General features: G+C 45.6%; 1 protein-coding gene across 4 annotated transcripts in view; it reads left to right on the top strand.

The window, feature by feature from the left end:
* Window positions 1-15925, top strand: part of NTRK3 (neurotrophic receptor tyrosine kinase 3) — a gene marked incomplete at both ends in the record, with an annotated part of 204589 nt that overhangs the window by 148159 nt on the left and 40505 nt on the right. The gene's annotated exons all lie outside the window — the stretch shown is intronic.

Here is a 15925-nt window from a genome sequence, read left to right on the forward strand (position 1 = left end):
TGTCTATAGTTTCTTGGATGGAAGCAAATGCCAATGATTAAACCCAGAGTGTGGCTGTATGACAGTGATTTGTGATGTCCTGACCTCTTGCCAAAAAGAAGTAGTCAACACAACCTGTCTGGATAGCAGCAGAACTCACAGCCAAAAGAGTGGAAAGGGAGGAAGAAGGCCTGGTTGGTTTATTTTCTTTGTGCTTTGCTGTTGTTGTTTGTTTGATCCTGTAATCTAAGAGGAAGAGTTGGAAGTTGAGCTTTCACTTTATAAGATCGTGGTTTTCTTTCCTTTATCAGTTTCATTACAGTAAAAATTAGTGTTCTGCTTGTCCTGATTAATTGGAAAATGTTGTACCACAGCAGCACGAAACTCTCATGTTGCTTTGCTATTTCCTTTTTAATTACTGTCACCAATTCATTGGCAAGAGTAATCTTATTGCTCAGGGCTGGAGACACCTCCCCTTTCCATTGCTATACAGCCCCAGGGCTTGTAAAATGCACTTTTGGCAGTAAGGTGAAATAAAGAGAACTTCATTTATTTTTTGCCCTTCTTTTGTGCCAGCACAAGAGCTTATGAGGCCACAGTCTAGCCTAGGTGTCTGGTATGGTCCAAGTTAAAAACAACCCTGGTTCCAACTCTGCTCACTCAGAAGTTGTTTTTCACCCAGAACATTTCAGGGCACCGCTTTGCCAAACAGCAGTGGCAGAACAAGGGAGAGGGTGACCAGTGGTGGGGGTGACAAGCACCCCACAAGGTCAGGTAGGTGGCCAAATCAGAGCATCAGGGCTGGCAGCTGAGAGTTTGCAGCAAGCAAACACCGTGACATGCAAGACATCTGCTGCAAAAACTGGGAGAGAAATGATTTGGAAACATGTGCTCTTTCTAAAGCTTTTATTTTTTAATAGAGAAAACCTTTCAGGCCCCTTTTTAATTCATAATAAAGAGCAGGTTGAAAAGAAGGAGTGGGCAAATGAAGACAGCGAGTCTTGCTAACTTCCTTTAAAGTTGGAAGGTCACCTTTAAAAATGAATGAATGCAGCATTTGGAGGAAGCTCCAAGGCAGCAGGCCTGGGGTTCAGCACTAGAATAGGAGGCAGAACAAAGATGAAAAGAAGAATCCAGTTGGGATCTAGGAATAGCTGCAGAGCTGCAAATCCCTGTGGTGGACTTGGGTGGAGGCGGTGTTTAAGGGAGCTTCTCTGCCCGCTCTCGGAAAGCTGCGGTTGTGCGTGGTGATGTGCTGGGGAAAGTTAAATTTGGAGCTGGATAGCCAGCTGGACTGCACAGGGGCACATGGACGGGTGCTAGCACTGTGGGAGTAAGCTGGGATCTGGGATAAAATTAAAGCACTGCCTACCCATTTGCATTCAGGGATGCTGGGTAACTCTACTGTTGTCTTTCCTGGTTTGGCTGTGTCCCTGCTGACTTTTCCCCTTTCCTGGGCCTCTTCAGGGAATAGGAAAAGGGTGATCACAACATGAATCCTGGTGATGACTTGCTGGTTCCCAGTGCCAGCCCTTCCCACCTGGACACAGCCTGGGAGCTGCCTGGTGGGAGCAGGACACAAGGAGAGGAGTGGGGGCTGCAGCGAGTGACCCTGGCGTTGGTCTCAGCTGTGTTTGCCCTGGGCAGAAGTTCCCTGTGCCAGGGGAACAGTTCTTAGGATTCACCTAAGAACTGAACACATTTCATATTTAAGCAATTGCCTGTCTTTCCCTCTGAGCCAAGATGCAGGGGCATCAGACACGTGCTATCTATTGCTTATTAAGTGGTTTAACAAGCCCAGCTAATTACAATGTACTCAAGGATTTTGTAGCTTATGAAAGCAGTCCCTGTTTGTTTGTGTCAGTGCTTTAATACATTAATACACCAATTAAACCTCGGGAGGTGTGCGTGCTCACACAGCTTAACATACGGGCAGGAACGTTGATGGTTTTCATGTCAGCTGGGGCTTCTCTGGCTGTTACAGCTCCAGCTCTGAAGGGATGCTTGTGGTTTTGCGCTCAGCCTTGTCACTGGAGGGACATGCATCCCCTACATAAAAAACATTGTTCTCCCTGCCCAGAAATATGTTGTTTTACAAGACTCAGGCAGACATGGGCACTCTGTCATTAAGGTTTCCTTCTCTCAGAAAGGCCTGGGAGAGTTTCTCGGTCTTTCTTTCCTTCTCACTGCTGATGGCACAGGCAATTTGTGCCTGAAATTGTTGTCTTCTCTGCCTCAATTAGTCCCGCGGGGTCAGCAGTGGGAGCTGCTGTCTGTGACACATGCATTTGTTTGCAAAGGGCTCGGCACATTCATTAAGCCACACGGTAATGAGCAATAATCAGTACACAAGGTGCCCAGCATGAGCCAGTGCAGGGATGGGGCTGGAGCAGGCAGTGAGGGTCAGAGGTAAAAGCCTCCTCAGTGCACTCACAGCTCAATGAAAAGAAAGCAATCGTGGGGGGAGGAGAAGGAGAAATGACAGATTAAAGGAAATTGAGCAACCATAATAAATACACTTGAAATTGAAGTGATTATTTTCCCTGCAGAGTTGAAGTGCTGAGGAGGGTCTGCAGAAAGGGCAGCCACACAAAACCAGTGGCCTTTTGGAGACCAGGCTTACAGGGAATGCAAAATGAGTGGAAGAAAGCTGGCCAGGCTTTAATGAAGGTCTTTCAGACACAGTTGGGAAGGCTGCCCTAAACATTCATTCTAGTAAAAATAGAGATAATAAAAGGCAGGATGACGGGACTGACACACACCAGGCTGGCTAAGCAAGAGACTGAGACCATAACGGGGCACTGCTGAAGTATCACAATGAAAGGAGAGGGGAGGAAGAAGAATGCAGGAGGAAACAAAGGGATGGGAAGCAGCAGCCATACAGATGCTGAGGGTGGATTTCAGGCAGGAAAGTCCTTTTGCACGTAAGCGTCTCAGAGACAACAAAACTGGCCTCACATCAAGGAGGGGTTTGGGGTTTTGAGGAAAACAGTGAGCTGGTTCAGAGGGTATGGAGGAAAAAGTGTTTATCTTGAGAGTGATATATGGAGAACTTACACTGATGACAGAAGAAAAGCCAGCCCGAATCAGTGATAAGAGGAGAGAAGGATTATTAAATAATTTTCATCTGCCAAAATTGCATCCAGCTTTATGGAGATGAAGAGTTCATGTCAGTGAGCAGCTGTTCAAGGGCACAGGACCAGGTGAGAATCCTCTACAGATGGAGAGCATCCTGAGGGCATGCACACCACTTGCCAAGCTCTTTGCTGACATTTTAATTTGCCTGTTTAAAATTGGGCAGATGGATGAGAGTTGGAAAGTGGTGGATATGATGGGGACAGGAAACAGAGCAGTGTGTTTGCTCTGGGAAATTCTTGGGAATCTGCTTAAACTTTAAAGGATGTTGTGGGAGAACACCTGGAAAACAACGCTCTGTGAAGGCCAAAGTGACATGGTTTGAAGTAGTGGGAGGTCTGAGGGAAATTCAGTGGATACAGCACACTGAGATGTTCCACAAGTATGTGACAAGGACCAGCATCTGAAATTAATGACCAGGGGTAAAAGCATTGACAAATGCATTGACAAAACAAGAGCCTGTGTAGAAATCTGCCCTAAGAGCAAGAGACAGAAAAGAGTTGTTGCTAAAAGTGTTTCTAATTGGAAAGAGGTTGAAAGTGATGTGTCCTGGAAGTCACTCTTAATCACCTGTGTTTTTCTTGATGTCTGCTAATGATCTGGAAGAAAATGCTGAAGGCAGGAACCAGAGTCCTGCTGTAGCATCATGAACTGAAGGATTTTTCACCTGTGATGACTATGGCCAAGGTCCCAAACACACCCAGAGCCTCTCCTGATTTGGGATGTGTTTGAGAGAGGAATCCCTAGAGAGAGAAGAGAAGCAGAGAGAAAGAAACTGCAATTTATGCCACAGAGAAGCAGCACTATCCATTAAGAAAGGATAAATGAAGCAAACTGGGCAGCATAGGAATTTTTTGTTTGTTGAACCCCTTCCAGAAATGAAGATGTGATTTTTAACTGCTCGGTAATTATTCATTCCTTCTTTTTTTTTTTTTTTTTTCCTTCACTCTCTACAATTCCAGTTTCTAGTCTGGAGACTTCAGATGACTTGATGTGAGCTCTGTTTGCAGGAGAATTGCAGCCTTGCTGTGTAAATGCAAGAGGTCTGAGTGAAGTTTTGAACTCTGGGTGCTCATATGCACTCAGATATTGATCTGGGTGGGTTTTCCTACTACCTGCTTGAAAAATCTCTGCCCTGGGAAAAGGTTAAGAGACTTGATTTAAACTCTGATTGATAAAGAAAAGACTTCAAGGTGACCTTTTCAATACAAGCTGAATTTGGGGTCACTTTCCAAACTCAGACTGCAATAAGGAAACAGGATTTGTAGGGAGATTGATGGATTGGATTAGTGCACACTGGCCTCTCATTTTGCCATGTTACCATCCCAATATCTGATGCTGGCCCTCCAATTAAGGCAGTTCAGGAAAACAACTTCTATTGTCTTGTTCAAGGTATTTTTGGATTAAATGAGACCTGTCCTAGGCAGGTCTCATGTGAGGAGAAACAGCTCAAAGTATTGAATATCTTTCCACCATTTTAGCTGTCTCAGTGCTCTGCAGCATCACTCACATATATTCATCTACAAACCACTGTTGCCAGCTCTGGGAGGTTCTTTTTATGCCTCTGCATCCTCAGGTAATTGCAAAACAATATTACCCTTTCCCACCTTCCTCAGGAATCTTGCTGATTTTGGTCCTTTCCACTAGCAGTGTGTTCTTGCTGTAAAACTTCAGAACACACATTTAAATTTAAGCTGTTAAGCCCTATATAAAATATAAAAAGTATATATACATAATATCTTGGTTTTGTAGCTGAAGATCCTCATAGGTTGCCTTCCCCATGTGCCTTGAATACCAACTCAACAATCATCCAGTCTTCAGAGTTCAGTTAAAGCTGAACATGCACCTTTTCACCATCTGCAATTAATCATGTCTTCTGAGGCTACCAGCACTGCAGAATGTTTTCTTAAGTCTCACCAGGGCCTTTGAGAAGAATTAACTGGGTATATTTCCTCTGGTGCAGACACTGATGCTTGGCCACAGGAGAAAACTGCAGGATTCTTTTTTCCCCCCTCTTGCACGCACTGAAATTTGTGCTGGATTTTGTGAAAATTCACCCCAACCATCTGGCTCATAACGGTGTGAGATGTTGCTGAAGGATGACAGACAGACAAACGGACAGATATAGATTGTTTTATCACCCCGTGTTCTCCCCATGCTGGGAGTGCCAGAGACAAAAACCCAAGATGGATTCTCACTTATAACCACAATGAGGGCAGGAGGCAGCAGGGATGCAGTGAAGCAGTGCCATCAGGGAAGGATGCTCTAACAAGAACATGGGGTTCCTGAAACAGTGCTGACCTCCTGGTGATGAGGGATTTTCAAAGCCTAACCCAAGGAGAGCTCTTTCTGCTTCACCTGTCACTCCTCAAAGAGGTTTGTTTCTGCCAAGGAGAGGAAGGTGGTGCTGGCTGGACAGTGCCTCGGAAACAAGTTGGATCCCACCGTGGAACAGCTCTGGAGTTAATGCACGGCTGAGTCGCTGCCTTTTAAGGATCCTCTTCTGCAGGATGGACCCAGGGTGCTGCTGGGCTCCTTTTTTCTCATCTAGCCCTGCCCTGCTGTTACCCCCCTGCTTTTTTTTTTTTTCTACAAGGAGGGGAACCTTGGAGGAAAAGTGGATTTCTCTTGGTGTGCAGCCTCAAGGAGCACCAGCACAAAATTCGTTCCTAGTTGTGACTCAGGCACAGGCCAAAGGAGCACAATCATGCACAGACCTGGAGGGTTAAATGAGGACCAGCTGCTCTCCCCATCAGATTAGTAATTTCTTTGTGTGATCCTCCTCCTCTTTATCCCTCTCTGCATAATTTGCTGCCTCTTAACAATAGCCTAAATCACCCAAACCACAGTAATTTTAGAGCCCAGCAGGCAGAGCTGTCTCACATTACTCCTCCTTCAGGGGTTTCCTTCTGCAGGAGGAGTTGGCGAGATGGAAAGAGGGATGTGCAGACAGAACAAGCAGGGAGAAAGCCAAGGAAACCTCAGGCAGGAACAAAGAGCAAGGTCCATTTGGGGTGTTGGGAAAACATGAATCTGAGGGAACACCTCATCAAGCCATAGACATAAGAACACCTCCTGTGTCAGTCCTGTGAGAAAGGGAGCCGAGGAAGTGGGTAGGAAGGAGAGAGATGGAAATTGGGCAAATTAGAGAGAGACTTTCTAACGAAATCATAACTTGAGCCTGAGATCTGTCTTTCAACACCTCATGTTTTTGTTCCATGTGGCCTCCCTTCTGGAATTTTCTTATTCCATGGGTTTGGCTGCATTAGCCACTAGTTTAATGACCAGCAAGCAAAGTTAGTGTGAAAATAAGTGGGCATGGGGCAAGAAATGATGTTACTACCTGGAGTCCACAGGAAAAAAAAAAAAGGAAAAAGAAAAGTGGATGATGCTCTGTTTTTTTTCCAAATTGTCCTTTTCCTTTTTGATGATGATGAGGATGGCAACAATCAGAAGCACTTCCAACCTGCCTGGAGCTCTGGCTGGAAAATGCAGAACATGAGGCCCTTTCACCAAATTTTCTGCTTTGAGGTGGTCCAGGAATTCTTTCCCAACAGATTTTTCTGAAAGTCTTTATGCACTTCCACATCTGGAGGAAACTGCACTTTGTCTAAAAATACTTCTCCACTTTGCACCTAACTTTGGGGCCAGTTCTTACTCTGGACTTTGCAATGGGGATCACAGTTTTAGTACAGCATCTGAACCCCTTCCAAACCATACCTCTTTCTTTAGTGCCACCCTTGTATAGTCACGTATTTTCCAGAACATATTCAATATATCTGGGGTTTTTTAGCAATGATGTTGCAGGCTCGATCCTTCAAACTGTGAATCAGGGCAGTGACTGAACGACACTGAAACAGTAGTATCAAAACCCCCTAAATACTCAAAATTACAAGGAAAAGCTTAATGCTGTGACCTGAACCCTGTGCTGCAATATTTGCGTGGGTGTGCAAGCAGGCTGCAGCATGGCACTGAGGTTGATGGCTGGGATGGGGATAACAGCAGCAGGATCTGGCTCGTGAGGCCAAAGAGGGCAGTGATTGACCATGGGATGTCTGTTGGTCGGAGACACATCCTGCTGTGGGGGTCAACACTGCCTGGGCTGAGCTCTGCTGGTACCTGTTGGAGGGAGCAGTGGTGGTGCCTGGCACACTTTGTGTCTGCTTGGGTTGAGGGGGATTGCAGTCTAATCGAGACTGTCGCAAGGATGAGGGAGATTTTCAGTGCTGCTCCCAAATGAAGGAGCGTGAGGAAGAGCCAGTGCAGGGATGAGGTTGGGAGAAAGGCTCATGTGGCACAAGCCAGTTAACCCAGCCCTGTGCGGCATCCTCCTGCTGGGACACTGCAGGGGTGCCAGAGGACAGCAAAGGCAAAAGCTGGGGCTGAGCTCACTGCGACCAAACTCCTTCCTACAAAGGACCCAGGAACTCATTTCTGGCCCTGCAGCAGCTCAGCCATGGAGGGGCTGCTTCCTGCACCAGGCGCTGGAGTCTGCTCCCATCTCTGCGGTGGAGCACTGGCTGGGGAAATGTGAGGCTCGCCGCTGCTGAAAGCAGGTTCTGCCGGGCTCCTGGCCCCGCTGGAGCAGGCAGTCAGCTCCCAGGCTGGGGCAGTCCATAGCCCTGAGCCCCTGCGACTCGGGGGTGGGAGGTAAGCCTCTGTGTTCCTGCTGGGAGATACACTCCAAGCTGCGAGGCTGCTGCTGAGACCCGGTCACTTCCCACTTTCTTGTGATTATCCATCTCGGCAATAGGATGCTGTTAAGTGTCTGATTACCATGTTGTTAAAGCCTTAAGCCTGAAATCTGACTATCACGTTGTCCCTCGAGGGGCAGCCAATCCCCCTCCAACCCTCCACCAGTAATCCTTCCTTTCCCTTGGAAAAATAGTAAAGCAGAAAGACAAGTGGTATCTGTCTGCAGCAGCACTTTCCAATCAAGTGAAAACTAGCTGGAAAATCAAATCAGCCGGTAAGTTCCTGCAAAACACAACTCTATCTCCTTAAAATCTCCCCTTTTGAAGGGATGAACTGAACAGCAATAGCTGCTGATGTAAAACAAACCATTATACCTCCTATCTCCTCTCCAAGCCCCGCTCTCGGCAGATGCATGAGTCTGAGGGAGGCAGATGCTCTCTGAAGACTATTTTCCTCTGTTAAATAAATTCACTTTCAAATAATGTGTAATTAAATGTGTGGTATTGAATTAATGTTTTATTCTGAGTGCTTTGGCAGCAGGGGACCTAGGGGCCTGGCGGGTGGAAAGAAAACATGCTCACCAGAAAAACTCCTTTCTCCTCTCCCTTTCCCTTTTCCTCCCACCCTGCCAAGAATCCCAGTCCCTGTTTCCAAGAGCTGCTGGAATGTATCAGTGAACTGGTGAGGACGATGCTTTGTGTAAGATCCCTTTTGTGACACCTTGTCATGGGGCTCTTGGGAATTTCACCCAGTGCAAACACCTCTGCAGCCCACTCCTTTCCCTCCTCTACCCACGTCTTGATGGCCTTAGTCTTTATCCTTAGATAAAGAGAGAAAGGCTCATGTCATTAGCTGTCTGCTAATGCTTGTGTACAAAAGGCAGAGCCTAAGCGTCCCCTCAGGATGTGAAGTTGGTGCTAGATGTCAAAGGAGACAGAAGCTGCTGAAGCTGGAAAGGCAATTTATCCTTCCAGCCCACTGTCAGCCAGAAATTATTTGAGAAGGTGCAGACAGTGTTGGGAATAATTGGATGTTTTTTAAGTCTTTTGCCTGGAATGTTAGTAAGGTTTTGGTCCCATCAGCAGTGTTTTGTGCTCCCCTGGGAGCCAGCTGAGGAGGAGTCGGTGCATGCAGAGACATTGGCAAGTACAGGGTGAACCTGCCCCCAGGCTTTGTAGAGGTTACAACAGCGAGGAGAACCAGAGTGACTGTCTTAAACCCGAGGGGATCTTGACATGTGTCTTGAGCACAAGCAGGTTGGACAGAGGCAGAAACTGGGTTGAGGCACAACTGGGAACCCGTTTACAGCTGCCTGCTCCCTAACCCCAACCCTGGCGGCCACAGCGAGCTTCGGGAACATTTTAACCTTTGACAGCAGTTCAGGTGAAGAGATTTACCTTGTTGGATCAAGGAAAGGTCCTGTTGATTTGAACTCTTGCTTGAGTAATTCCAGAAAGTCATAAATCTGCAGGAAGACGAGGAGGTGGATGCTGACTCAAAGGCAAGAGCCCACTGCTGTGCAAGGCATGGCTGTGCTGGGGGATTTTTATTTGCTGCTGTGGTCATTGTCAGGCTGGGGATGAGGCTCAGGATCCTTCCTCTTGTTTTAATTTCCTTTGTCTGGATCTCTCCAGAACAACTGTTGGTTCTGCAGGACTGTGCAGTGTTGTGCATCCCAGCTGAGGCTGCTCAGCACCCAGTAGCTGTGGGACACTTTGTACTGCTCTCTCCATAAAATAATTGCTAAGCGGTTTGTACTCAAATTTATGGGACTGAAATGGATGAGAAGGGCTTGAAGTTGTGCTTTGTTTTTATAAGAATGTCAGGTGTTTTAAGGTGAGAGAGAAGTTTTTGCTTTAACAGTGATTGTGGAACGGTGCCGAATGCATTCTAACTTTATTATTTTTCAGATTTGTTTCCATGAAGAAAGTGAGAGTTTGCTTTGGTTTGGGTTTAAACTTTGCAGGTGTGTCACACCAGGTGGTTTTCAGGGTGTTTTGGTGAGGGAGCCTGGCTGGCTCTGGAGTTGCTTCTGATGAGTCAGTTTAAGGGGTGTTTGTGCTTTGCCTTTCTATCAGCTCTTTTACACACACAACACACACACACACAAAACTCCCTTTCCATTTCCCTTCAGCTCCAAGAGCACTGTATATGTGCATTGTTGTTGTCAGTGGCTTCTCTATGGCTGCTTTTGGAGCTGGTGCTGCAGCTCAGAGGGTGCTAATCCAGTCACTCCATGCTGCAAATCACACCCCTCTGTGGAGCTTGAGGGCTGTTCTGCAGAATCTCTTCCTCGAATCAGGGCTGGCTGGAGTCAGCTGGAAGCTGAAAGGCAGCACTTTGGGTCAGGGCTTCCTCTTCATCTGCTACTGCAGCAGCAAAAGCCAGAGGAGCTGGTCATGTCCTGATTGCCAGATGTGCGCTCAGAAATGGTGGATGTCAGGTATTTCCAAAGCATCAGAGATCTGGCATGCAGAGGTTGCTCCTCTCCTGTTTCCCTGAGCTCGATTGCACTGAACTTTAGCTCCTGGTGTAGATTGATATAACTGGATAATTTTTTTAGCCAAGATTGTCCAGCTAAGTGCGTCAAGGCCTCTTATTTTTTACCAAGGTCCATTTAGCAGCATGTAGTGTGTTAGCTCTGGGTCTGCTGGGTCAGCTGAGCAATAAAGCCTCCTTCCCACCTGGGATCTGCACTCATGCCTTGTGCTGCTCCCAAGGAATGAAGCGGATGGTAAGAAAATGAAAAGAACTGCAGAAACATAAACCAGCTTTCTCTTAAGGTCTTTATGAAGGAGTACAATCGTTCTGAGCTGAGGGCTGTGGTTGCTCCACCAAGTTCCCAAAGATTCAGATATGCTTTACACAAATCTCTGTGATTTGTGTCAGAACTGCTTGGTGCTTATAATCACGACTTTTTGGGTCCAAGTCCTTCAAGGGTGCCTTACAGAGGAACTTGGCAAAGAACCAGTGTCTGGGCACTGTGCCGAGGTGTTGGAACGTGTACCTGGGCCCCTTCCCAGAGGTGGCTCATGTCATAGCTGGGAGAGAAGCCACCAGAAGTGAAGGGCTACCTACTTGGAGTCCAGGCAGAGATAAGAAACAGCCTGTTTATGTCTCCATTTTTTAAAATGATGTGGGACTGATTCTCCCTTTGTTTACCTGTACTTCACAGCAGTCCGTGATTGAAATCAATATCCTCCATTGACTTTGATGGATTTGCACTGGGGAGGAGGGACACTCCAGCCCTGTGCAGCCTGCCTATGCATTATCTTCTCTCTCTACGAGACAAATGTGTGAGAGAATGCCTTGCCAGCCCTCCAGTGGCAGGGCTTTTTGATCTGGTCCTGCCTGATGCGTGCGCTCTGCTCTGATCAGGTACATCGGGTAACTCTTCAGCACATTTGATTCCCATCCAGGCTGTGATTGACTGCCTGACATGAAAGGCCCTCTGCCTGGTACTTACACGTTGTGGTGACAAGATTTCCAGTGTAAATTGTAAGCTTTGTTTATTTGGTTTTAATTGTGGCGGAGCAGCGGAGCTGTGCAGCATTTATTCTCAAGAGTTATTTCAGCAGTGCTGAGGAAGAAATGAATGAATCACATTGACTAAGTGAGAACTTTGCTACCTTTTTGTGGACAACTTATGTAGACAGAAAAGAGACAATTCTTTGGCATAAATTAGTTGTTACGGCAAATGACTCAGCCACTGCTGAAAAATGTCATTGTTGTTATCACTTATAAAGCGCTGTTGATGCAAATGAGGCTTTAGAAGCTTATGAAAATCAAGGCCATATCTACAAAGAGCCCAGGATCAGACCCAAATCAGGATACCCTAGAAACAGATCTAAAATAAGTCAGTTTTAAAACAGGGCTCGAACAGCAAGAGGGGCAAAAAATAGAGAAGAAGAAAAAGAGAGAAGAAATGCCATGATGTGAAAAAAGCAAAGGGAGGGAGGAGCTGGTGATGGAGAGGTGCAGGAAAGGACCTACCTTTAGGGAAAAGCAGGGTCACATGTGAGGGGGAAAAGAAAAATTTATAGAAAATTGATTTTTGTCGTCCCAAGACAGGTCTTTTCTAGGCTAGAAGAGGAATCTTCTGATAAAGAAGGCAACTAAAGGGAAAATGTCTATAATTTTGCTCTATTCCATCAGCAAGCTGCATGTTTGCGAATTAATAGTCCAGGGTCAGTAAACCCACTAGAAATACAACAAGACAGACTGCTCACTATTTGGGAGTTTGAAAGAGGGAGATGTCAGGAATTAATTGAAATTAATTAATGTAACAATTGAAATTGGCCTGATGTAAATGATCCAGCATAAGTAGTTTTGCATTTTGCTCTAACCTAAGTACTGGCACTGCTCATGGTTTACTCTGTTTGGAGTTTTATTTGTCCATTTTCCTCCCACTGTAGTAATTTGTGTCCAATCATGTGCATGCAGGTTTCAAGAGTATTAGCAAACCATGGTTTTAAAGATGGTGGTTGTGATGGGAATTTGAAATGCAGAATTTACAGTGTCACTGAACTCATCTCTTCTTTGTCTGATGCCCAGGACTGATTTAGAAATGAGACAGTAATTGGAAAATTAGATTCGTGAAATGTACTTGCACAACTGCCCAATATCCGCTCATGTGATTGAAAAGTGGTGGGTACTCAAAACAAGGTGTTTTCATTGCACACAGTCTGTTACCAGCTCCATATGCTCTATGGGATTTGGAGGTTGAGTCGGGGTCTTTTTGCCTTGACCTTGAGAGTAAAAGATGGGAGAAGAGTCATCGAATCAGTGATGTAAGTGGAAAAGTTCTGGCTTTCCCTGGCTCTATCACAAGAGCCAGTGCAGAAGTGACTCATTGGGACATGGTAGATTGATGAATGAGAAAAGCAGAATGAATCTTGTTCCTTCTTCTTCCCCTGTATCCCATGGCTGTGGTGGGTTCACAAGTTTAGCAAACTAGAGTGTGTTTGTGTCTAGGAGAGGGACAGACATGACCAAGGACACGTAGGAGTGGTGATGGGGGGGGAAGAAGTTTCTGGTTTCAGACAGCCACTTTTCTGACTAAGTTCACTTTAAGCACAGATCAGGTGAGCTGTCCTGCAAAAGGTTCAGAGGTGGTTAGGAAAGATCCCTTTGCACATCCAAAGCTGCCACCCTTCTGCCTTGGCTCTTCCAGAGAAAGGGAAACTTTCTGCTTTGGAGGCCATGTGTAAAAGTGGGTGCAGCATCCCAGGTTTACTCTTGCTAATGCTCTAATTTACCCACATGTTACCATCATGAAGCTAAAGCCCTGGGCCATTTCCAACCAGCTGCACGTCAGGTGCTTTCTGATGTGGTTAATGGGCTATTCAGGACAACAGTGAAGGCAAAAGCTTGACACACCTTCTTTGTGTGTTAAATCTTGATGGACAAGAAGGAAGGTGGGGAATCTGCCTAACATTCCTTCTGTGTCATGCAGAAACATAGTGATCCCAAAAGGAAGACTGGCAGATGTTTCATTGTAAAGTGGAATTACTTCAGTGTCAGGAACTCACATCCTTCCTGCAGGTACAGCATGGCTTTGAATGAGTTTGCATCATGCTGTCAATTCTGCTTATTTTCCTGTCAGGTCTTGCTGTGGCTTCTGCAGAGGATCTTCTTATGAATTGTCTTGTTGTCTTGTTTTTATAAGTTAATGGTACAAGGGGAGGCAAAAAATAAAAAGAGTGGTACTTAGGGAGAGGCACTTTGCATACACCTTGTCTACAGGGCTGACTGCAACACAGCCGAGACAGATTAGCACAGCACTGCCTGCCTAAAACAAATAAACAGCAGCTGTTTATCAGACAGGGCTCGGCTTCCTCCAGGAGGAGGTAAACAGATTTATGCAGATGAACTTCTGAGGTGTCCTTGCAGCACAGCATCTTTCATGGCTATTTGGCCTTCCTTGTGAGTTACAGCCAGGATGGGCAAGCTCAGAGGTGCAAGGTGAGCACAATAACACCGCCGGCCACAGCGTGCCATGGGGGTTTGTCACTGCTTTGTGGTTAAAGCCCATATTTTATAGTAGGTTAGAATTAATCATAGTGCTGATCTCACCATGAAGGGAAGAGTTTGATCTAAACTTCACTATTGTAGGCCTCTAACATGTGGAAAAGCAATTTATTATAACTCAGTTATTATTCCATTTGTGCCTAAAATACTATGAAGCAAAATTTATGGCTATTTGAGTTTGAGAGAAATTGTGATCAGCAAATGTACTTTTCTGATTCTACATTAAGATTGTCCGATTGCTGTCAAACTACTTAACTTCAAGACCCTTTTATTTTTATAACCACCCACATTTACTTTAAATCCAGAAGTGTTATACGAGTACACTACTGCAAAAGGATTGCTTCTCCCTCAATTTGACTCTGTCTGCCACAATATCTCATTTAATTCTTCGTATAAATTTTCCCTGAAACTTCTCAGGTGACTCTTAACAACTCACTGTAAAATGTGGTCTCGAAGACAGATGGGATGTTATTTTAATAATGTAGACATAATTACACTGTTTGGATGCCAGCTCTCAGAAATGTCTGATCATTTATTAAGATGTTGGTGGGAGGAAAAATTTGGAGCTGAAATTTTTGGGCAAGACCCTGGAGAGTTTAGAAAGAGAGATTTGCCTCAGTTCTCATGGTGTTACTCATCAGAAGTGTAAAAAGTCTTAAATAGTATTGCTGGTTTTTCTGAGACTATTTCTTTTTTGACTTCATCTTGCACCAAACAGGACAATATGATTGCAATTGCTATATTTGTGAGTTTTAAAAATGTCCTTGGGCTCCTCTTACTACAAGATCATTCCTCACAGCTTTCTTGATTGCTGCTATTCGGGAGACCAAGAATGCAAATACGTGTTTTGTCAGTACAGTAAGACCAAAGTAATGTAGTGATGAGTGCTATAGAAATGCTTGCCAAGACAAAGAGGATAAACCCCTTTTCCTCGACTCTATTAAGTAAATTGGTGCTGTTTGAGCTTTTCTTATATTAGGACTTTCCTCACCCAAGTGCATCACTTTACATTTCAACACGTTATATCTCAGATTTCTCAAGGTACTCCTTAAACACTCAGCTAAACCAGGTGGAGAAGGCAAACTCCACATGTGATTTGTTCCCCCTGGCTGTCACTGCAGGTTTAAAACCAGTCATTTTTGATGTGCCTACCAACCTGTGCCTTAATGTAACTAATAATATTAATATCTGTAAGAAACAGTTTTCAGTCTATTGAACAATTAAGAAAGGTCAATGGGAATTCCCAGAGAGGTGTCTTTCATTACAAGGCCCATTGCTTGTGCGATCTCGCAGCATCCTTCTTCCCAAGCAAGCCAAGGGCCCAGAGATGGCAGCTCCATAAACCTGCCTCTGAGCTCCTAATTAAAAAGCTTAATTGCATGAAAGCCATTAGGATGCTTGTCTTGTACTGGACTTTTGATGCATTAAGTGGTACCTACATTGTTGTGGGGCACGTGACCCCTCAGGTTGATACAGGTGCCTGCTCGGGTGCCTGGGTGGCAGGAGCTGGTGGCAGATTTTGATCGGTGTCGGTGATATGTCCCTGCAGCCAGCCTGAAACCCAGAGTTAGCCACTTCCACCTCCTTGATCCACAGTGCCCCAAGGGAAATGCACGTAATCTAAGGGGTGCATACCTTTACAGCTCCTGTGGCACAAGGAAGAGATGGGAAAGGCTCAACTGTGGTCCAGTTTACGAGCAAACAGATTCAGGGTTATGAACGTCCCAGGGTGATGTCCCATGTAACACCTCTGCTTGAGGAGACCTCTCATACATCAGCTTTTGCTCACTGAGCACTGGAGAAGAGTGCACAGCTCTCCACTGGCCTGCCATGACCTTCAGGCTGAAGCTGGGAGTGGTCTGTGCTGCCACAGTTCTCAAGGCAGATGGAAATCTCCACTGAAGGACAGTTTATAGAGATGAAGTTTTGGATGCTGTGCCTCCAGAAAATTCTGTGGTGGCTGTGCATCTCTAACTGGTTCCACAGTTCATTCCAGGCATTAAAAAAACCACTTTTTGTATTGCTGAGGAGTTGTAGGGGTGCTGTGATGCCAGAAAAGTGCTTAGAGGTTTGGCAGCTGTGCCTT

This window comes from Coloeus monedula (assembly GCF_965178545.1).
Source record: "Coloeus monedula genome assembly, chromosome: 14".
Lineage (NCBI taxonomy): Eukaryota > Metazoa > Chordata > Aves > Passeriformes > Corvidae > Coloeus > Coloeus monedula.